General features: G+C 48.0%; 1 pseudogene across 1 annotated transcript in view; it reads left to right on the forward strand.

Moving 5' to 3' along the window:
- The first annotated feature begins 11,716 nt into the window (after positions 1–11,716).
- The window catches only part of LOC309974931 (traB domain-containing protein-like), a 90,689-nt pseudogene continuing 78,972 nt past the window's right edge, over positions 11,717–23,433 (forward strand). The window contains exon 1 of the transcript in view: positions 11,717–11,722. The product of the transcript in view is annotated as a traB domain-containing protein-like (transcript). The remainder of the gene's footprint in view (positions 11,723–23,433) is intronic.

Raw genomic sequence — 23,433 nt, forward strand, 5'->3', positions numbered from 1 at the left:
TTTGAAAAATATTTCACAAAAAACCTGAAAATAAAATAAAGGATAGGTTCACTTTGATACAATGGCATGTGGCATGATGTATGTAGGTGTGACACTAAGTTGACAACAGACATCTATAATGTCACATAGTGTGTTTTAAGTGATGGCTCAGGACATTTTGTATATGATGGCAAGTAGAAGAGCAATGGCTCTCAAATTTTTGTTTAATTACATGGTGGATGCTATGTTTGAAATGCCTGTTAGATATCCAAGTGGAGATGGGAATATGCAGTTGTATGTATGGGTCTGAAGCTCAGAGAAGAGGGCCTGCCTGGTGATATACATACAAGAACCATCAGTATATGAATAGTATTTAAAGCCTTGGGACTACGTGAGATGTTTCAGTCAGCTTTCATTAGGTTATGCTGCTGTAACAAGCAATCTCTAAATTTTCAGTAGTTCATAAAGAACACGTGTTTATGTTCCCATCTCGTTACCTATTACCTGCAGGTCAGATGCAATGTCTCTGCTCTGTTTTGCTCTGTATGTCTTCTTCATTGTGGCAGCTGGGCTGAAGGAGCAGCCTCCATCTAGGACTTGTGGTCCTTAGGGAGGAGGAAAAGAGCAAAAGCAGGCAATGTGATAGCACTAGAAGCTCTGTTCAGGTGTGGCACGTGTCACTAATTGGTTTCATCAGAACAAAGGATCGAATACTATGTGCGTGCCCCTTTCCCTCCAACATTCACATTTTCACCCTCCTATACCATGTCCTCCAATACATAGAGCGTCTGTCTGTGCCCTTAGATAAGTGGCTGAGATACATGATGTATGAACTGTCCGTGATGACTTTGGAGTGGAGCATGTGTTCCTCCTCCGCAGGCGTGCCTCCCTGTGTATGTAGCACACGTGACCACATCCTTCCCTCCCTGATGTGTTAGCTGGGGGACCCTCAGGCTGCTTCCTACAATCCTCTCTCGGGCCTATGGAGGTCTTCCCCTTCCCAGATCTTGAGTTTCCTCCCCTGATCTCTAGATGATGCCACAGCTGGAAGTTCTAGGATTGGGGGAAGGGGACAGGAGGGGGAGAGCAGGCATCCCAGATGGAGCAGATAAGAAAACCATCTGCATCGAATCCCTAAAGAGTAGGGACGAAAAGACAGTCTGTCACCAGGAGAACAATAAAGGGGTAACAACAAATGTGCGATTGTGTCACTGAGTGCCATGTCCTTGAGGGTGAACGGTGAGGGCCACCAGCGAGGGGAGGGGGCAGCTTTTCTGTAGAAGGGTAAGATGGTGGCAAAGGGAAAAGCCACAGAGAAGGAGCCCACAAAGGTGGCAGAGACCCAGCGAAAGAACAGGGTCACAGAGACACAGAGAAAGCCAGACACTGCGATGCTGACAAAGGACAGAGGCAGAGATGAGATGGGATGGAGACACAGAGAAATGGGAGAGTCAGAGAGAGCTTTTTTTTCCTGTGGGCTTTCACTGTGGAGACTGGGGCCCTGGGAGATGCTCTGAGGGGCTGTCCCAGGTAGGTGTCAATCAGTGGACATTGGCAGGACAAGCCCAATCAATGTGTGGACACACACCAAAGGTCAGCTGGAAGGTACCAGTCAGTACATTCTGGTCAATGAGGGTTGGTCGGTAAATATCAGCCTGAAATTCAATTAAGCAATCTAAGAAACACAGACTGATCACTCTTGGGGTGCCAGGCTCAGTGCTGGGCGTCCGGGGATGGGAAGAGTAGATGAGGCCGAGCTCAGGATCTCACAGGGCAGGTGAACACATCATGGGGAATAAAATACTGCCATTTAGTGTTTGCTGGGTAAGCACTGAGCCTAGTGTCTCAGCACAGATCACCTACCTGAGGCCTCCCAGAATCCCAGGAGGAAGGTATCAGTATCCCCATTTTCTAGAGGAAAAAACTGGGCTCAGACAGGTGAAGTTAGTACCAGACAGAGCCGGGGTTTGCACCCAGCTGCTTTGGATCTCCAAAGGTGCTGTACTGACCTACAGTGTGTTGCCAGGTCTCCGATCAGCACCAGAGGGTTGAACGTGGGCGCAGGTGTGCTGTTTATCTGATGGCGTGTCATTGGAGGGAGCGAGAACTGGTGGGAGGGAAGCCCAGGAAGAGAGGACAGCCAGGGCACACAGGCAAGGTGTTCCGGGCTCAGCTTGTATCTTCCCTGCCCGAATCATGGGATTAGCCTTTTCTTTAAAGAACCCTGGTCTCTTTTGGTGGAGAATGGTATCTAGGAAACAAGATCTAGGTGGCTGGTGTGCTAGTTGCCTCTCTGGGGCAAGACGGAGGCCACTGGCAGAAGGGAGCGCAAGGTCAGAGCTGGGGCAGGACTGGGATCTGGGGTCCGGGGCTGGAGGGGCTGCAGGAGGGGGCCACATGACCTGGTGGTGGGGACGGGTGAGGCGGAGATCCTGGGGGCGGGGTCTGGGGAGGAGGCTCGGTTCTGGCGCGGCGGCTCCTTTATTTCACGCAGCCTCTTGAAGAGCTCCTCCCTGTGAAACAATCCATTTCTCTTCATCGCCTTCTATCTTGTAAGCGCAACTTGACGATTTCTTTTTGAGGGCCTTGGGCTTTATCTTTCCCATCTCGTCAGTGAGTTCTTTTCAGAGGTCGCCTTTTCTGTGGCTGAAAGCTCTTCTCTCCAGCTGCGCGCCCCCAGCCCGCTTTCCCCACAGGTGCAGTGTGATGTCTGTCCTCCGGCATTGTTGTCCTCACCTTCTTGTGTTGACAACACAAGCCCAGACACTGGAAAGCGGCTCTATATCGAACTGCTGGGGCCTCAAGCCTCCGCAAGCTGCCTGGGACACGTCAGTCCTGGGAGCCCTGATGGGGACCGCACAGGACCACAGCTCACAAAGGTGGCCCCAGACTCTGCCTGGTGGGGCTTCACGTTTTCATCTTTAGTAAAATACATGAATCTCCTGTTTCTCTTCTCTAAGCCTGACATTCAAGGCCCAGAATAGCCTGACATTGAACTAATACTTTAGCTCTGCCTCCCACGAACCCCCCTTTTCCATGAATGTCAACGTCTGTATGCTTGGGGTCTTCACATCTCTTTACATTTCGGTTCTTTGTATTCATCTTTTTAATTAAAAAAATTTCATGCACTTACATACTGATTGGTTGATTGGTTGAGGCATACCTTGGCTCTTTTCTTACCTTTTCCCACCTTCCACCTGCTGAAATCCTGTTCATACCACAAATGTCACCTCTCCCTAGGAGTCTATCCAGATTTTTCTGATTAGCACTAGTCATTCCTTCTGGGCTCCATGGCTCTTTTAATGGAAGTGATTACCTCCTGCCCGGGTGTTGGGTGCATACTCATCCGTCCCACAGGTTCTGGGCGCCTTCTCTTGTGCACAAGGGCTGTGCCATGTTTGCCTGTCTCCAGCATGAAAAGGCCTGGCGCACAGTGGGAAATAATCCAAAAGGATTTCATTTAATCAAGCAGAATCATTTTCCATGGATTTCTTTTTCTTCACAGTTTGCTCTGGGATGTTAAAGCCCAGACATTCACAACTTGTCTGCTGGTTCTTTGCTATTCAAAGCATGGTCTAGAGATAGGGAGTGTGACCCCCTACCCCAGGCTAGAGTCAGAACCTGCATTTTAACAGACTCTCCAGGTGTTTCCTATGCACAGGGATCTAGCGTACTTTCTGGGGCCTGGGATGAGGGGGTGGGGACGGACTGCCATGTATAGCTGTGCCATTGTATGCTGCGCAAAGGTGATTGGCTGAGGGGACAGCTGAGGGCTCAAAGCCAGCCAGGGCCCCACTCTCCCAGGTGTGTGCCTGAGCTGTCAGTCCCGAAGGAGTGCCTTCTAAAAACTCACGCTGAGGCTCCACGTAGGTTGCAGATGGGAGTGGGAGGAGGTGGGGAGGACTTAGGCTGCCATTTCTGCTGGGTCCCATTGTCACGGCTTTATCCTTTGTTGGTTCCTAACTCTTCTTCCCCGACAACAGCAATCTGATAGAGAAAATGCATATTTTGTGTTCCAGCCCTTCTGGCCTTTCAGTTCCTCAACTATGTCATGTTTCTTCCCTCCTTAGGCCCTTTAACAGGTTCTTCCCTCTGCCCTCTGTCTCCCTGTCTTCCTCATGCTGCCGCCCTCTACTCCCCATCCATCACTAACTCCTGTTCCAATCCTCTGAGTCTCAGCTGAAATATCACTTCCTTGGGAAAGCTTTCCCTCCTTCTCCAGATTACATCAGATCCCTGGGTTGTTTGCTGTCAGAGCTCCCTGTACCTCTTCATGGCATTTATTGCCATTTATAATTAAATAACTAATTGTATAATTAGCTGTTTCATGCCTGTCTCCGCCCGATCCTTGATGGGAACGCCTCGAGAACTGTAGCCCCAGCTTCCAGCTCAGTAGTTTGTTCAAAGGTGCTCAAAAAATGTTCGTTGAATGAATGCATAAGACTCTAAAGACACGAACTACCCAGGTCACCCTGTCTTCTCCTTTCCTTGTGATGGGGATTTCAAGCCCTACACCTGAGCTTGGGTCCTGGTCACACTGCTATGTTAACCCAAACTGTAACAATTCTGCACCCTAAAGCAGGTGAACCTGTCTTCAAAGTGAACAAAGAGATTGGCCAAATCCTGTTCCTGATATAAACCTAATACAGTTTCCCTTTGTCCCTTCCTCTGGCATAGTCTGTGCTTCTGCACTGGTTAGTCTGACCAGATAGTTAGCCAAGATATTAATTTTCCCACTTTCCCACCTTGTGTTTCATGTATATGTAGGTAGCACAGTGCACAGAAGAATCCAGAACTCAACACTAGACTTGCTCTGGCCACTGACTATGTGACTTTGGGTAAGTTCCTCCCCTTTTCCATCTATAAAACGAGGAGTTGGGCTAGATTAGAGATGGCAAATATGTGACACACATGCTCTCATTCCCCTTCCTGCACCAGTGGCAGACAGTATTAATTGATCACTGAATTCTTTATTGCTGACTCCAGATGAGCCTTAGAATTCTTAAGGTAGTACTCTGACAGCCACTACCAGCCGATCAGAGTTGGTACTTGCGTTGAGCTCTATGTGCCATCTGAGGACCAGATGTTCCCTAAGGTTTGCTCTTGCTCAGGCATTTGAAGATTTTGTTTCCTCTGCTGTTCTCACCAGCCTTTCTAAGAAAACCTTGTCAGCGCTCATCTCTTTCCAAAGCCTCCCTCTTCTTACACCCTCTGCTACGGCCATGGGGAATACTCTTTGCTAAGAATTTTGGACATTCTTCACCTCTCCCATGTGCCACAGAAGACAGCTGCCCCATATGCATGCAAGCCAGTCTCAGAAGTCCCCAAACTGACCACAGTTTTGATTCAATTCATTTGAACATGCGTTGGACATTTAAAGAAAATGATAAGCCCTCTCCTTCCTTCAGTGCCTTCCCCAAGCTTTCTGCAAATTCCTGGGGCAGTTTTTGTTCTCATGCTTACCTTTCACTTCTGACTTTTTGCTTCCCTGACTTCTCAGTCATGCACCTGTCAGCACCCCTCTGTAGCTCTCCCTCTGTGTATTGTCTCTCTCCATGCTGGACAGGGCCTCGTTTCCTTCATTCTTTTCAAAGCACCATCACCCCATGGCTGCTGTTATGCGATAGACTTGTCCTGAAGGTTTGCAGTCATTGGGGGAGGGTAGGGCAGAGGAGGGATTGCAGCCTGGGAAAGCACAGTACAAGAAACACTTTAAACTGGAATATCCATCACCTTGTTTCTCCATGTCCCTTAGCCCACACTTCCCCAGAGATGTCCACTGTCCCCCTTTCCTCCTAAGGCCCTCAGCCTACTTGCTGGGTCCACTATCCCCTATAGCCTTTCTCACACACTCCCCCACTTCCCTCTGTTTTCCCGAGAGCTGCGTGCCTCCTCTCCTGGACTGGCCGGGGAACTAGAACATTGCCTTACCTTATTATACAATTCCTTTGAGTCCAAAGAATTGCCTCCATGTATTTTCCTAGATAAGATGCCATCTCCTCTGATAGGAATTTTGCCATTCTTCCAGGATGTAAAAACAGCCATGGTTGGTTCTATTTTGAAGAGCAATCATCGCTTCTTCTTGATACTAAAGATGAATAAGATGCTCCTTGCCCTCAAGGTGCTCACAGCTGGGTGGTGGCTACAGGCAAGTTACCTTATGGGTGAGCAGTGCTGAGGACCAAGTAAGATGAACCCAGGACCATGGGTGGGAACAGGGGAATGGAGTTGGGAAAAACTTCCCAGAGGATGTGTGCCAGAGGTGAGTCAGGAAGGCTGTGCGGGAGTTAGACCAACGGAAGAGGAGGGATAAGGCACTTCAGGCAAAGGGAGCTGTCTGTGCAAAGGCATGGAGTCTTGAAAGAGCTTCATGAGGTCAACAGCTCAGTGCCGCCCCAGTGCAAGGGGTAAGGTAAGAGGTGGAGCTTGAGCGATGGACAGGGGCAGGACTCAGGGGACCTTGGTGGGAGCTCCTGTGGCTGTTAATCTGGGAGTGATAGGACTCTTTTAGGAAGACCACTGGGCAGCCACTGGTGTGGAAGATAGATTGGGGCAGAGAGAGAGGATTGATGGGGAGTCCAGAGAATTATTTTTTGCTAATCTATGTGATAAGAATGAAGAATCTAATCGAGAATAATAGCAGTTCTGATGAAAGCAAGAAGATCTGAAGGATGTTTAGGGAGTGAGTGTGGGTTGGATTGGGCCAATGAAGGTTGGTGGTGGGGATGAGGGCCTGAGTGATGGATGGGATTAGTTTATTGATGTAATGTTTATTGAGAAACATGAGTCAGGACTTGATCAGGAGTTCCGGGTCCCCTGCCCAGGGGTAGAATTCCCCCGTAGCCTCTGACTTGCCCCCACTAGCAACTCTGATGTGTCCCCACATCCACTCCTTGGTGTACACACTGGGGAGCAGGTGACTCCATGGTGCCACTGCCTTCTACTAGAAGCATCCAGACTGCCAGCGTGGTTGATGCCAAAATCAGGAAAAGAAAAGGTGAATTTCTCTCTTATGGTAGATTAATGAGCAGGTCTTCAGATTCAGGAGCATGGAAGTGAATGACCATGGATTGTCCTGGGTATTCCAATGAAAAGTTCAGAATCATGTCTTTTTTGGTAAAACACAAACAAAACTAGTTAGAAGATCCTCAGGAGAGCTGAGAATCACCATCCTCCCTAGTGGAGAATTGCCATGATAGGAGTCACAGAATGGGAACTGTCTCCTGGTTTGGGATTCCAGATTCTACTGGGTCTGGGACACGGGGAGTAGGCTTTGAGTCTGTACATCTCCTTATAAGCTTTGCTTTCAGGATTTCCCTCCTCTCTCCTGGAAGAAGCCACAGGTCCCTCCAGAACCCACCTTCCCCATAGCCAACCAGGAGGGTGGGATTTGGAGCTAGAGGAGATTAGAGACTCGATAGCTTGACTCTTAACCATTCTGAGTATTTTAATTAATATTCTTTCACTTGCAAGTATCGGAGACCAACTTGGCCTAAACAAAAATAGAATTTTTTTGCAGGGATACAGAGATCATTGACTGGGAAGCCACCAAGAGACACTGCAGTCACCCTGTCTGTGTATCTTGCTTTCTCTGGAGCCAGAGAGTCTTTCATCTTGGATTTTCTCTGGGACTGTGCTTCACATTTCAATCTCATTCTCTCTGGTCTGGTTTCATCGATCCTTTTGACACATGAGATGGTTGCCCCACTGTTTCCAACTTCCCCAGCAGTGTGAATTATGAATTCCACACATTACTGGGAGGAGAACCTGATTGGCTCAGCTTGAGTCATGTGCTCACTTTTGTCTAATCAGCTGTAACCAGGAAGATGAAGTCATTTCGTACAATTAATGCTGCCATGGTCAACCATCAAGGGTATCCAGAAAGGGACTCACCATCCTCCAAAAGGCTCTACTATTCCCAGACTCAGTTTTCTCTTCTCGAAAGTGGGGTGATAGTTCCTACTTACGGTGAAGGCCAAAGGAGCTAATGTACGTATGTGGAAGTTCTTTTTCAACTCTGTAGCACCACGTACAAATTGCTACCCTGTATCCATTTCTTCTCTGGGACTGGAGGCACATGATTCCTCGCTTTGCCCCCCCTCAGTGAGGGAGCCGTCCAGGAGCTGGAAGAAGCAGGAGGGGCTGGGTGCTTATCCTCCAGTGCAGGATTGATATTAAGCTGCATTTTGACTGGGAGCAAGTGGACATATATCTAAGGTGGCTGGTCTGGTCATGGGTCTGCTTGGGTACGTGTGAGCTTTGTCTCTGCTCTAGAAGCTCTGGGAGTAGGCAGCAGGGTCAGCAATGAGGACACGAGTGGAGGAAGTCGGAAAGCCAAAGCCCAGGCAATGCCAGGCTCAGGATCCATGGACGTGTCTGGATTCTGGGAACAAAGAACCAGGGACCAAGCTCAGGGAAGTGCTGGTGACTTCTTCCGAATGATTTGTGTGCTGCTAAAGCCAGGTTTTATTGGAGCCTTAATCTAAAAGATTAAGGTTTTTTCCCCAAATCACATAAGGCGTTAAGTGAGGGGAGAATGGGTTCAAATCCATCCTGCTGGACCCCAAAGTCACCACATCTCATTGTCTCCTATGTGTTATTGGGAAAGGCTTTTCCGCAACTCCGGATGGTTCTTCCTGTGAAAGGAGTTCTATTAGCCTAACTCTGGGTCCCTTTTCACCCATTTATTTTTCTACCCTGGGGAGATGGAATGACTCATCTTACCAATTGGTAAATTTAGGAAGGAAACCCACAATGCCTATGTGGTGCCTCCTCTCTCACGGGATTGATCTGTTCCGGAAGAGAACCTGAGGGCTCTACCCTGCAGTAGACAGGCTTGGCCTCCCACACAGAAGTCTGCCCTGTTCGGCATTGCCGTGACCCTTAAACCCTGGATTCATTCTCCCGCCCATCCTCTCTTACATTAAGTTACATTTTCCAACTCAGCCTCTGTCTGTAACACTGTCAATGTTTTGATCTCCATCTATCTGTTTCATTAAACTTTTTTTTCTGAACTAAGTGAAAAAGATGGCTGCTACTCATTGGGCATCCCTTGGAGACCCCAACATTGCAATAGTTACTAACAATATAAATAAGATAACAAAAGGATGGTGACAACAATGAGGATAATAATAGAAATAATTCCCATTTATGGAGATCTTCCTATGTGCTAACATCCTTGCATGGATTAACTGGAAACCCTGGCAGCCACCTGAGGAGATGGAAGCTATTATCATCTCCGTTTTACATTTAAAGACACTGAAGCTTGGAGTGACTTGAAGGTTAAGCAATGTGCTGAGTCACACAACTAGTCCATGGTAAACCCCCCCGCTAGCCAAGACCAAAGCCATGCTCCTAACCGCCAGGCCATACAGCCTTCTGGAGACAAAAGATCCACAGAGATGGTGTCAATGGGGAGGGCTTCCCGGAGGAGGGGTGGACGGAGGCCCCAAGCTAAATCTTAAAGGGTAGACAGATAAATACTTTGAGCCATTCGTTTAGCAGTTCTGTTTTGCTTTGTTCATTGTCAAGTCCCAGTGGTATGTACTCCATAACTCCTGGGTGCCTCTCCTTGAATTTAGATATCATATCATTTGTTTAACTTGCTGAATAAAGTAGTTAGTACCTGGGAGCCTGCCTGCCTGGCACAATATATTGGTACAGCCTACGAAGTTTACGCCTTCAGGCCTTGCAGTGGAATTTGATTTAATTTGTCCCAAGGTTAGGGAAGACGATGGGGGACTCTAGCATCTCCTCCATCTCCGTCACCGAGTTAATTCATTGAGAGTGTGGAGGGAGGCGACACTGGGCTGTTTCGGCACTAATGGGACTCCAGAAACTTTCCCACCGGAGTCTGACTTGCTTTATGATGCAGCCGAGCAGCTGCCAAACTCCTTTCATGGGGAGATGCTGTCTTTCAGAGTCACAGGGACTAGACCTGCGGGAGGGGCCCTCTCAATTCATCTCATTGCTATGGCCACTGCGATGGCCTTTGCCCACAGACTGTGAGCTCCTTGGGGAGGGCACTTTATTCATCTCTGTGTTTCTGTCCCAGAAGAAGCATAGCTGGGACTCTGCCTTCCATTCACTCTAGCCTGTCTCCTCTGCGTGGTGATAATCCTCAGCTTGGAGGGAGGGTGAAACCAACTTACCCTTGGCCTCTGCTTGTCCAGCCGGCATCTGCGGTCCACTGTGCCTCCAGGCCCGTGTCTATGCTGTTTGCCGTTATGTTCCCCTGGATAATGAGCTTTCGTTTTGTCTCCAATGTTCTGAATTTTCTGTACCTTTTTAGTCTCTGTTCTAACCTTTTCTTCCTCTGGTGCTTTCTTCCCTGGACTGTTCCAGATGGTATAGCGTTGGGAAGATCTGTAGTTCAGATCTGTAGGCTCTAGAGCTAGATGGCCTGGGTTCACACGTCAGCTGTATTGCTTCTTTCCTGTGTGGTCTTGGGCCAGTTCCTTAACCTCTCTTTGGCCTGCTTTGGTCATCTCTCAAAAGGGAGCAGATAGGGTCGTGTGAAGATAAATGAGGTGATCTACAGATAAAGAACAGTGCTGGTACATGGCACGGGCCACCTAGGGGTCAAACCACATAATGTCGCTCTCTCCCTCCACCCTCTGGGCCTCTCAGGGACTCCTCACCTTCAGGATGCTGTTGGGGATGGGTGCCTTGTCCTGCTCTCATCCTCCCTGAACCTGCGTCTCCCGGCTCCGGGTCCAGCAGTCAGGCTGGACCTTCCCCCACGGGCCTCGGCAATGGTCGGTGGATCTCAGTTGGCCTGAAATGAAGTGCGCAGGGAGGGCTGGCCGGCATGTCCCTGCTCCTGACCTTGGCTCTCCTCAAGGTCATCCCAGGTGAGCTGAGATTGAAGTCCTTCCCCTCTCCTCATGGGCTGAATGCGCTGTGGCAGAGGCCGACCTTTCCAGGTAGACAAACAAGGGGTTCTGCCCAAGGGAGGGATAAAGTGAAAGAAATGCTACAGGTCCTAAGCAAAATGTCTTGTCCTCCAAGCTCAATGCACTGGGGGAGGGGATGAGTGGGCAAGAGGAAGGGACTCAGGGATCCCATCCTTGTCTGAGGTCCCTGTGGGGCTACTCTTGTGGACAAGAGTTGGGGGCTGCTCTCAGGGCGGAGTTAGGACTTAGGGGGAAGGGGAGACACATATCTGGCTCAATATCCAGGTGACTATTCTAATAATAGCTAGAGCTGCCCCAGAGGGCTTTGCAAGATACTGAGCTCCCCGTCACTGTCACTGGAGAGGGTAAGTCCAGCCTTCTGTGGGGTCTGTTGTGCCGAAAACACTTCTTAAAAGCTTACTGTGTGCTAAGCCCTGCATTGAGCCCTTTATTATCTCAGTTACGCCTCACTGCAACTTTATAAGGGTAGGTACACTGGTCATGTTATATACATAAGGAAACTAAAGCCCAGAGGGTTTATGAGACAGACCCAAGTCAGGAAGGCCAAGTTTCAGTCTTGGCCTGACCACGTCTTATATGTCACTGGGCACGTCACTTTTCGTTCCTCTAATCTCAGTTTCTGCGACTGGAAACCCATGAACTCTGTAAGTGCCCAGCAAATATGTGCTACTGCTATTTTCAGGTGAACACAGCTGATGTCAGCATCTCCTCTTAGACTAGGTCACTGTGGTCCTGGGTTGAATCAGGCTCCAGTCCCTCTTCTTACCTGCAGTCAAGTCTTAGCTGCGCCAAGAGCATTTTTTCAAAGAGGGTTCCGCAGGATGTCGGTAGGTATCTCTGAAAAAGATCCCTTAATCAAAGCAGTTTGGGAAACAATGGGTTAAACAAAGCTAAGTAGGTTATTTACTGCAGGACTTCTCAGAGCTTTTATAATGCTAATGCGAGGACTTCCCTGGTGGCACAGTGGTTAAGAATCCGCCTGCCAGCGTAGGGGACACCGGTTCCATCCCTGGTCTGGGAAGATCCCACATGCTGCGGAGCATCTAAGCCCGTGCGCCACAACTACTGAGCCTGTGCTCTAGAGCCCACAAGCTACAACTACTGAAGTCCGCATGCCTAGAGCCCATGCTCTGCAACAAGAGAAGCCACCGCAACGAGAAGCCCACGCACCGCAACGAAGAGTAGGCCCCTCTTGCCGCAACTAGAAAAAGCCCGCGCGCAGCAATGAAGACCCAACACAGCCAAAAAAAAAAAAAAAAAAAAAAACAGCTAATGAGTACTGTGACGCTCCTAAAGAAGGTTACGGTATGCAGCACCCCCAAATTTATTTAATCATGTGCATCTCTCCATCCTTTTATTTTTGGCATCATTGCTCAGGACTGTTTGCTGACTCTCTAAGCTAATTACTTTTGGGAAAGCTCAGACCTCCCTGGCTCTTGATAAGGGGCAGGGAGAATAATCAAGACAGGAGGCTGTCATGATAGCTAGCACCCAAGTGGAATCACAGGAACTACCAAGAGAATGACCTTCCCCAACTCCTGGACAGGGGTAGGCATGCAGGTGCAAGATGTGGGTTCTCTGGGTTTATTTAGGCTGGTAGCCACATGGCAGTAGGGGAAATGACAGCGGGCACCGAGCCCACGACTTTGCTGAGCGTTTGGGTTTTGTTTATCCTTTATACCACTCAAGCCTGCCCCCTGTGCTTTAGTTCTCTATCCTATGTGCAAACGTTGCCCAGTTTCGTTCCCGGATCTCCTTCTCAGTTTACAAGAGCATCCAGGTCATCTAATCTTTTCCTCATTGTCATTTCTGGGTCACCAAGGTTCTTAGAGACATGTTGTTCTTGCTGACCAAGATGTTTATTAATTCTACCGATTCAATACAATACATTCCTTGTCTACCAAGGAAACATGATAGATAAAATATACCAAGCTCGTGTTACCACATGCAGAACCTCTTACAAGGTACGCTTCCCTTTCTTATTATCTAGTCTAATTATTTCTCCCTGTTATAGTACAATACATTTTCCTCCTAATCACTGGTCCATTTGGGAATCATGTCTTGAAGACAGTTAGGGAAAAGGGGGTGGGGGGCTCAGTCTCTAGACTTTAGCTCTGGAAGTGCTGAAGGGCTGCTTCGTCTTTCAGCCCAGGAAGGGTCCAGTCAGCCGGTTCTGACCCTTGTGGCCTCTAGGCCCTTGTGAAAAAGAAAAATGAGTCAGCATCAGCTCCAGCGTAGTTTACTTCCCTCCTAATCGGTGCCAGGGCCCCAGACACCAGGGATGTAATTACTTATGCTGTCGAGAGAAGGGAGTTCTTAAAGTGATTTATCATGGCGGTGACAGAAAACGACAATTGCTCATCACTTAAAACAATGAGCCTGCCAGCTGCTGACCACGCGGGTGTGGGCAGGGGGAGGCGGCAGCGTCTCATCTCCATTGGGCTTCTTTGGCGGAGTTAATGAAACATTAGCCCCCCAGGGAGAGTTCCCTCCAGGAAGAGACCCCCTGACATCTCTTAGGCATTTGTCAGGGCTGTACCACCAACATGAGCCCTTCTAAAAGGATTTAAAAACACTTATCAAACTTTTACTATATCAGGTGCTGTGCTGAGTGTTTTGTGTACATCATCTCACAACAACTGGTACGAGGTGGGTATCATCTCTCAGGTGCACTGAGAATGCCCAGGAGGCAGAGGTCGCCACAGCAGGACCACTCCAAAGGGCTGAGAGAGCCAGTTGCCATGGCAACTGGATAGCCATGCCCATGTACCTACTCTAAGGACAGGAGCTGATGACCAGGCTTAAGATTCCAGAGGCAGAAGTGAGCACTGGGGCTCTCTATGGCCCCACACTTGGTCCCCAAATCAGAGGTGTCTCCTCACTCATTACCACAATGTAGCAGCTGGGATGTTCTTGTATGTCTTTTCTCAGAGTCTTTGTTTTCCTCTGGCTAGCCTCTTGTGCAACAAAAGCCCTCTACATCACAGCCCTCCTCCACCTCTCTATTCCAATTCCTTCTCCAATGCCCCCTTTCTCAAGGGGCAGCATAGTGCAGCAGTGAATAACATGCAGCTGGAGTTTGACTGCCTGCCTTGTAATCCCAGCTCCTCTTGTTAGCTGTGTGACCTTGAGCAAGTTATCTAACCTCTCTGTGCCTTGGCTTCCACACTTGTAAAATGGAGGTACTAAAAGTATCCACCTTAGAATTACTATAAACCTTCAAGAAGTTAATGCGTGTAAAGTGCTTAAAATGACTTTAATGTTAACTATTTTTACTTCATTAATATTTTGAGCAGTCACAGACTGTAAAATGATGCAGCAGCTATGGAAAATGGTATGGGAGTTCCTCAAAGAATTAAAAATAGAACCATCATATGATCCAGCAATCCCACTTCTGGGTATATATCCAAAAGAATTGAATTGAGGATCTCAAAGAGATATCTGCCCTCTCATATGGATTGCAGCATTAGTCACAATAGCCAAGATGTGGAAACAACCTAAATGTCCATCGATGGATGAATGGATGAAGAAAATGTGGTCTATACATACGATGGAATATTATTCAGCCATTAAAAAAGAAAGAAATTCTGCAACATGCTGCCATATGGATGAACCTGGAGGGCATTATCCTAAGTGAAATAAGCCAGTTACAGGACAAATACTACATGATTCCACTTATGTGAGGTATCTAAAATAGTCGATTTCACAGAAGCAGAGAGTAGAATGGTGGTTGTCAGGGCTGGAGGGGGGCAAAGTGGGGAGTTGCTACTCAGTGGGTATGGAGTGTCATTTCTGCAAGAGGAATCAATTCCAGGGTGTGCTGTACAACATAGTGCCTGTACTTAACAACACTGTATTTTGCACTTAAAATTTTTGTTAAGTGTTTTTATAGTGAAAGCAAAACCAAAAATAAAACCCTAAAAAATTAGAGAACAAAGGGGCATGAGGAAACTTTTGGAGGTGTTGGATGCATTTATTAGGTTGATCGCGGTAGTGCTTTCATGAGTGTATGCCTATGCCCAAACTTATCACATTGTATACATTAAATTAACTATGTGCAATTTTTGTATATCAATTATATCTCAATATAGTTGTTAAAAAGAAATAAAACTCAAAACAACGGGCAAGTATCATTAAAACAAACAAACAAACAAATAAATAAACAGTAAAACCACTATTTTGAGCACCCACCATGTGCTGTTGCTGGAACTGTTGCTGGAGACACAGCAGACACCCTCATGGACATAGCCTCTGCTCTCAATGCACTTAGTCTTCTCCAGAAAGCAGACATTAGTCAGATAATCATAGAAATAATTATGTACCTAAACTCATGACAAATGCTACAAAGAGGACGTACAGAGCTAGGAGAACATATAACAGGGGGATGTGACCTTGTGCGGGAGATCAGGAAGGGTTTCCTGGGGAAGTGATGTTTAAGCTCAGACCTGAAAGACAAGTAAGGAGTCAATAGACAAAGGGAGAAAAGAGGAGAGTGTTCTAAGTACACACACACACACGCACACACACGCACACACACACACACACACACACAGGTATGTGCAAAAGTCCTGGGGTGGGAAGAAGCATGCATTTTTGTAGAACCAAAATGAAGACCAGTGCAGAGAGGGTATAGAATGGGGTGAATGATGTTGGCGGTTGTTCTTATTTTCCACACCTGGTGAGTCCCAGCCTCCTTCTGCCCCATTTCCTCTCTCCCTCCTCTCAGAGAGGACAAGTGATCATTCTGACTAGTGAGTTTGGGCAAAGGGGCTGAATGTTCAGCCCCCCTGCTTTGTCTCCTTTAGGGATCTTCTGCCCCTGTGGGGTGAAGCTTGTGGTCCTACTGCTCCCTGTGGCTGGAGGTGTGAGGCTGTCTTATGTGGAGGGCGGAATCAGGAAGCCCAGTGTTGCCACCTGAGCCACAGTCCCCAGTGGAGTCCCCAACACTCGAGATAGTGCAGCTGGTATCTCACCCTCCATCTGCTGGCCTCCCTAAGTTCTGTGTTCAGGCAGAATCAGAATTACAAGTCCTCATCAGCCACCCTCCCTTTTTCCGTTCTCTGGCCCAGAGTCCAGTCTTTCTCAGTTTGGAGGGCCAGCAGGTATTTTCAATACAACCTGTGTTTCCTTCATAGATGGAGGGTTGGGAGTGCGGGAAAGGAGTCTGGGAACCTCTTTAAGATTGGGAGGTCCAGAGATTCAATTACACTTTTTTTCTACCAGAAAGTGAACCAATTTTAATGGAATACATCAACAATTTAAATGGCATTGCTGACTTTTCTCTGTGATGAGAAATTTCGAACTCTTGAGTTTTGCCTCTCTGAGCCCACACAGCTTCTGGGTCTGGCTTGTGGCCCAGAACATGAGGGTCCCCTCACTCTTTTACCCCGTCTCAGATGGCAAACTGCCCAAGCCCGGCCATCCCTTTGCAGCTCATTATGCCAGGGATGTGCCTTCCATCTCACTTCATTCTCACAAGAACCCTGCAAAGGGAGGTCTGTGGTCCTATTTTATAGATAGGGTGACTGAAGCTCACAGAGAGGAAGTAACTGGCCCAGGGACACACAATAAAGAGTGGACACTCCAAGATTTGAGTCCAAGCCTCTATGATCTCAAAGCCCATGCCACTGTCTGCCGGGAGCCTTATTATTATGCTGTTCAGGGGTTGCTCATTACTAGTCTATGAAAGAAAGATGGGGGTCGCCTCAGAAAATTAGAGGCAGAAGCTCCAGGAGCCTCAGGCCAGGAACTAGAGCCGCACTGACCTTCACGATCCTCTTTTCATCTCGTATTTTGCTTCCTTTACTCTCACGGCAGGTGGGCTTTTCCCACTTAGTGGGGAACAGGGCCACTCACAGCCCCAGGTGCCTGTCCTGCCAGTTCCGGAACTACTCTCACCTCTCAGCTCAAAGATCCCTTCCTTAGGGAAGCCCTCCCAGATTGCAAGGTTAAGTCTCCGTGTCATTTTCCTCCATTGCACTGATCACAGTTTTAACTTATACACCATGTGGTTATTTGATGAATCTATGACTCTTCCCTGAGACTCAAAGCCTCAAGAAGACAGTGCCTGACACATCCCTGGCACTCCACAGACACCCACTGAATAACCTCAGCAGGTGGAGAAGAGGGGGGAAAGGCGTTCCACGCAGAGGGAATAACACATGCCAAGGCCCAGAGGAGAGAAGGAATCTGAAACTCTAAAAGCAGGCAAGTCAAGGGTCTGGTCAGATTGGGCCAAAGGCAAGGGCAGATGGTTCAGACATCGTCAACCCGGTTAAGGATTTGGGACTTTCTCCCAGATGCAGTGAGAAAATTTTTCAAGCCGGGGAGTGACGAGGTAGGATTTGTGTTATAGCAAGATTGTTCTGGCTGTAGCAAGTGGTGAGGCTGGAGGCAGAGAGACCACGAAGGAGGCTGTGGCACCATTCCAGGAGAGGGATGAGTGTGGCTTGGAATAGGTTGGTGGCAGTGGTGTTGGAGGGAAATGGACACATTTGGGAGATAGAATGGATGGGACTTGGTGTGGGGCTGAGTTGAGAAATGGGTGGAGAGAGACACTTGTGTCTGTAGCCCAGGCAGTAAAGGGCTGAGGGTTTGAGCAGGGGTGTGGTGGGTCCAGGCTAATGCTCAGTGGCAGGTGGAGGTCTGGTTCCCTCAGGGCTCTTGACCTCTTACACATCTCAGAGGAGTGCTCTGAGCTGGGCCCCTGATAAGGTTCGTATTCAAGGGCTCAGGACCTCCACCCTCCACAGCTAGACATCATCCCATTACAGATAGCAGTTCTGGTCGCTCTGTCAGGCCACCTGAAGTCCCACCTGAGTCAGCTACAGGAGCTCAGGCAATCTTTGCTGGGCTGCAGTGCAGAGAAAGGCACCCTTATGTGGAAACCAGAGGGACAGCGCCTTCTTAGTCTGAAATGCCCAGATGAGTCAGGACAGGGTTTAGAAGGTCTGAACCAATCTGGGCTTGTTCATGCAATGCCAGATAAGAGCACCAGGGGGCCCCCTTGAGTCTTGAGAAAGATTAGCACAGGCCAAAAAAGGAAGGTGGGTTTCCTTACCTTTGTCTTGAGTGGTTTTTAACAGACTCATGGTACTTAGTCCCTAGAGGGGATTAAGGAGGCTCTAGCACAGGAGGCTGGGATTGATTGATTGACTGATGATCATTCATCCAACAAATAGCTGTTGAGAGTCTCTACGCGAGGCCCTGGCGTGCCATGGGAGTTGGAAGATCTGGACTTGCTACTAATCCACCTGGTAACCTTGAACAAGCCCCTTCTCCTTCCTGGACTGATAATCATAAAAGCTATGCTTTACTGAGTCATTTACATCTTCGAGGCGCTAATCATTTTAATCTCTCATAATGGTCTTTTGAGGTACGTAAGATAATCCTCATTCTACAGATGAGGAAGCCATGTTTGGAGAGATTTAGTAACTTCCTCAAGGCCACAGGGAAACTAGGGAGAGCTGCAGTTCAAACCCAGCGCTGAAGATTAAGGGTGAATGCGCCATCCTATGTCGCATCTTGGCGGCGGGGGACCATGAAAGGATTTGAAGCAGGAGGACGACATGATCGAAATCTTTACGGAAGATGGAGTGAGTGGGGGAGTGACCAGATAGGAGTGATAGTGGTCCATGCTAGGGATGAGGCCAGAGTGAGGGCAGAGTGTCCACAGGCCTGGAGAGGGGGGTGTGATGTGAACTACATTGGCAAGGGCAAATCCCTGGAATGTGGGGTCTGAGTGCACAGTGGGGTAGAGAATTCTGAGGATGTCAGTCATGTGCTGGAAAGATGGTGGAGCCACTGGCAGAGACAAGGAAAGTTGAGGAAGGACAGGTTTTAGGGGAAGGTAGACCTCTGCAACCTAAAGGTGCCCAGCCAAGCAGTGATGCCTGAGAGGGCCCTGGTCTTCTTCAGTGTGAAATCCTATCTTTCTTTAATAGTTTTCCAGGTAGGGGCCGTATCTCTCTATTTAGCTTTTAAGAATCATTTGAAATTGTGTATGACGGTGTACATGCGTGTGTGTGTTTATTTCTTAGCTTTTAACCTTGGCAACTTGTGCTTCTTAAGTACTAATTACCTCTTGGACTCCGACAGTTCTGCTTTCTTAAAACAGCCTCAGCAGACTCCTCCTGTCCGTGAAAGGCCAAGCATGTGGTTGTCTCTGTGCGGAAGGCCCCTGGTTAGCGCTGGTCCTGGGATGATTAGCCAGGAAGGCTGAGGCTCCTGGAGCAGACAAGGTGACCCAGGGCTGGCAGCCACAGCATCTCCACAGTGGAGTCCTGGTCTCCAGGCAGAAGACTCTGCAGCAAGCTGCTGGCTGAGCTTCTTCCTGTCCCCTCCCGCCTAATGAGAAGAAACAGGCCAACCACGGTGTCTGCTGGATGGGGGGGGGGGGTAGGGTGGGGGGGCAGGGCTGTCCATGTGGACCAGGCAGATCCTACCCTGGGCAGGCTGACAGCCCCACTGTTCTCTCAGCACTGGAGGGGAAATTACCTTCCTCCTGTGGGAACATAGCACACTGCACAGTCACCAAGCTCCCTACTCCTGGAACCAACTCTGCTGAGTTCAGAGCTGAGTCTTCCCTCAAGACAGAGCACCGATAGTTGAGGAGCAAGTGTGGGGCCTTCAAGAGATGTGAGAGGTCAGGGCTTGTCCTTCAAGGGAGAGGGTACAGGTAGCAGATATATGGAAGACATGATAAGAGCCACTCAACACTCTCATGTACTCCAGCACTGTACGCAGTGTGGTGTAGATTAGTGATTAAAATATGTATAGGGGAGGAAAATAATCCCCCCTACTCTTTTGAATGCTTGGCCGAGACTCCTGGAATAAAAGAGATTAATAAGAGAAAAATAAACAGAAGTTTATTAACCTGTATACTCATGTTTACATGGGAGAGACCCAGAGAAAAACGAGTAACTCCAGGAGGTGGCTTAGAACTCAAGCCTAAATGCCATCTTCAGCTAAAGGCAAAAGAAAGAAAGGTATGGGGGAGGCCAGTTCTGGGTGGTGACGAGGAAAAGCACAGTAAAGAAGAGTAAAGTTTGTTATGCAGATTTAAGTTGGCACCTTCTTCACTGGTAGGGGTCTGAAGTTGCCTCCATGGAGTAACCTTTGTTCTTCCTGGTCCAGAGCAGAGGAGGGACACATTTGTAAATTTACATCCTGCTTTTAGGCAAATGGAGGAGGGCAGAGAGCTTTTCTCATATGTGTTTCTTCTCAATTGCCTTCGGTTCAAAATAATCCTTATGTCACAGCAGCATTCTCTGGGGTGGCATATTCTGTTTGGAGATGTCTGTTTGGAACCTCTGTCTGAAATCTGGCAAACCTTGGTTCAAATTCCACTTCTTGTAGGCAAGTTACTCAACACCTATGAATTTCAGTTTATGTGAAATGGGGATAATAACAGAGATCACCTCCCAGAATGGCAGCAATGACTTGATGAGATCGTATTCATTTGCGGGGGCTGCCATAATAAAGTACCACAAACTGGATGGCTTAAACAACAGAACTTTATTGTCTTGTAGTTCTGGAGGCTAGAAGTCTGAATCAAGGTGTCAGCAGTGCTGGTTATTTCTGAGGGCTGTGAGGGAGAATCTGTTCCTTTCCTCTCTCCAGGCGTCTTGTAGATGGCCACCTTCTCGTTCATGTGGCATTGTCCTGTTACGTGTATCTGTCTCCAAATTACCCCTTTTTATAAGGACATCAGTCAGGACATCAGGATTAGGACCCACCCTAAAGACCTCATTTCAACATGATTACTTCTGTAAAGACCCTATCTCCAGATAAGGTCATGTTCTGAAGTACTTGGGGTTAGGGCTTCAATTTATGAATTTCAGGGGAGGCACAAAATTTAACTCCTAACTGAGAGTTAAACACCACCCTCACCCCTGTGGGTAGGTAGAGGTCCCCATTGCCTACCATTTTGGGATAGGATTTGAGATATTGCAATCAAGACACTGAAGTATGGGGTTAGATAGTACAGACTAAGCATGCTGTAAATCATCATCGCTGTCACCACCACAGTCCCTAACCTCTACCCCCCATCTCATGCTCTGTTTTAGCCCCAGTATCCTGCCTGTTCCCCAATGCTTCCTACCCTATTCATTCCCACCCTAACTTCTATCTCCTCTCCTTCCTTACTTGAGGAGTCATTCGCCATCCTCAACACAGAAAGGGTGGGTGATAAATGGCGTGAAAGGTTGAGATCATCAGGTGTGTGGACCACAGGTCCAGGCTGCTGGGTCCTGGCTGCTAAGTGAAGCCCGCCTCCCGCATCTTTGACGATCTTCACTCTGGGACTTGCTCACTTCAGCCTCTAAAAGAGGATGTGGATAAGGGTTAAGAACGTGGACCCTAAAGCCAGTTACCTCCCAGCTCAAGGGTTGGCAAACTACAGTCTATGGGCCATCTGTGGCCCACTGCCGGATTTTGTAAGTAAAGTTTTATTGGGACACAGCCACACCCTTTCATTTACATATTGTCTACGACTGCTTTTGCTTTACAAATGCAGAGTTGCATACTTGCAACAGAGACCATATGGCCTGCAAAGCTAAAAATACTATCTGGCTTGTTATGGAAAAAGGCGACTATCTTAACCTCTTGTGCCTCACTTTGCAATTTATTAATTGGAAGCAGTAATGATACCTTCCTCGTGGTACCTTCCTCCTACGACAATGGAGTTGTTATGATTATTTAATGATCTGATACACACCATGCTGCATTAGCTATGAGTATTATTATTACGTGAGTATTAGTATTATTATTATACAAAACTGTAGCCAGACTCCATGGACTCAGAGCCCTGTGCTCTCAGCTAGGGGTGCAATCAGGGCCCAAAGCCCGAGCACACAGCCTTGCTGGAGGACCTCAGCTTCTCTAAACCCATAGCATCTTCTGGCCTGAGAAGATCTTCTCTGGCTCCTTCTGGCTTGCATAGACAGGCCTGTGGTGTCTCTCTAGTTTTTATCTCCAGGCTGCCCTAGACCTGGAATCTCACACCTGCCCCTGTCTGTGCCATCTCATTTGACTACTATTTACTGAGAACCTACTATGTGTGCAGAAACTCTTGAGCTGAGCATTCTCATGTCTAGGGATAAATATGACATCATCCCTGCCTTCAAATTTATCGCCCTTCTTCCACTCCTTATATAACAGGGCTCCTGGTAGATCGGACCTTACAATTTCTGAAGCAGAAAAACTTATTTTAAAAATAATGCACAGTGTCTGTCTTTTAGGGTGGAGACTGTCGCTTTGTTCTTGGCAAAACCTCTTGAGTGGGCCCTTGTGGTTATGTAAATGAGAAGCAAGTGCTCTCCCTGCTTCTTGGAGAAGGCCTAAATGTGATGTTAGGTGTACTGCTTAGTAATGTAAATCAGAAGGGTATTTTAGCAGAACCATTCCTCTGCAAATTATGTTCCCTTTAGAGAAATGTTTCCTTTCTAATTCTGAATCCAGACTGCCCCGTGCCTGTAAATTTTTGCATTTGTACCAAGATGGTGAAGTTTTTCTTAGCGCCCTTGTTGGAAGCGAAGGTGGAACTGGGAAAGTGGAGAGCATAGAAGGGCTGTGTAGCCTGAACTTCTGGGCAGTGCCAGGGAAGGAGTGGGGAAATGTGTGGACTGGCCTCAGCCAGCACAACCTGGTTCTCCCAGAGACCCAGATTTTGGGAAATAACCCGTGGGATTCCCGCAGGGTTGTCTTGTTGGGGACCTGGTGCCAGACCTCACCCCTGTGGGTGGGTAGGGGCCCCCATTGTCTACCATTTTGGGATAGGGTTTGAGGACTTGGGATGCAGATCTGTGCTTGGAGAGGAAGGGCTGGCCAGCATTCAAACAGGGAGCCAGTCCCACAAGACGTTTTGAGGTCAGGTTTGGGCCTGGATGTTCCAAGGGTGGCCACTACTAGAACTAGCTCTAAATTGTGCATAGATAGGCCTGTGGTGTCTCTCTAGTTTTTATTTATTTATTATAATAAATAATGTATTTATTAATAAATTATTTATTATTTTATTTATTTATTTTTATTTTATTTTCTATAAAGGAAGTACAGTGGGCTGTACTTCCTTTTCTTTAGTCCCAAATCTTCAGTAAAGTCCTGCTGAAGTTCTAGCTTGTTCGCAGCAGTAACATAGGTAATCGGCATTAGCAAATTGGGGGAGGAGATGACCCAGGTTCAGAAGAGCAGTCAGTTCCCGAGCAAGGGCATCAGAGGCGGCCATCCTGTGGCATCAGGCAAGGTCAGCTGGGCTCAGCAGCCTCTTGACCTCACTGGAGGCGACAGCTTGTTCAGGAACACCCTGGGCTGTACCTGGGGAGACTCTCGGAAGGAGCTGGAGGACAGGTTGAGGGGTTCATTTCCAGCAGTGAGGGGCATGTTCTCCCAGATTAGGCAGGAACAGCAGTCTGTCACCCTTCATTTCTTTGCCTGCTAACCCAAACCACCTGGTGATGATCTGTACTTCCTTTTGCCTTGGAATATTTCACTGTCACCTTTCCCCTGGTTGACAGGCTGGATCTAAATACATTTAAAATCT

This window comes from Leucopleurus acutus, assembly GCF_964270905.1.
Source record: "Leucopleurus acutus genome assembly, chromosome: 2".
Lineage (NCBI taxonomy): Eukaryota > Metazoa > Chordata > Mammalia > Artiodactyla > Delphinidae > Leucopleurus > Leucopleurus acutus.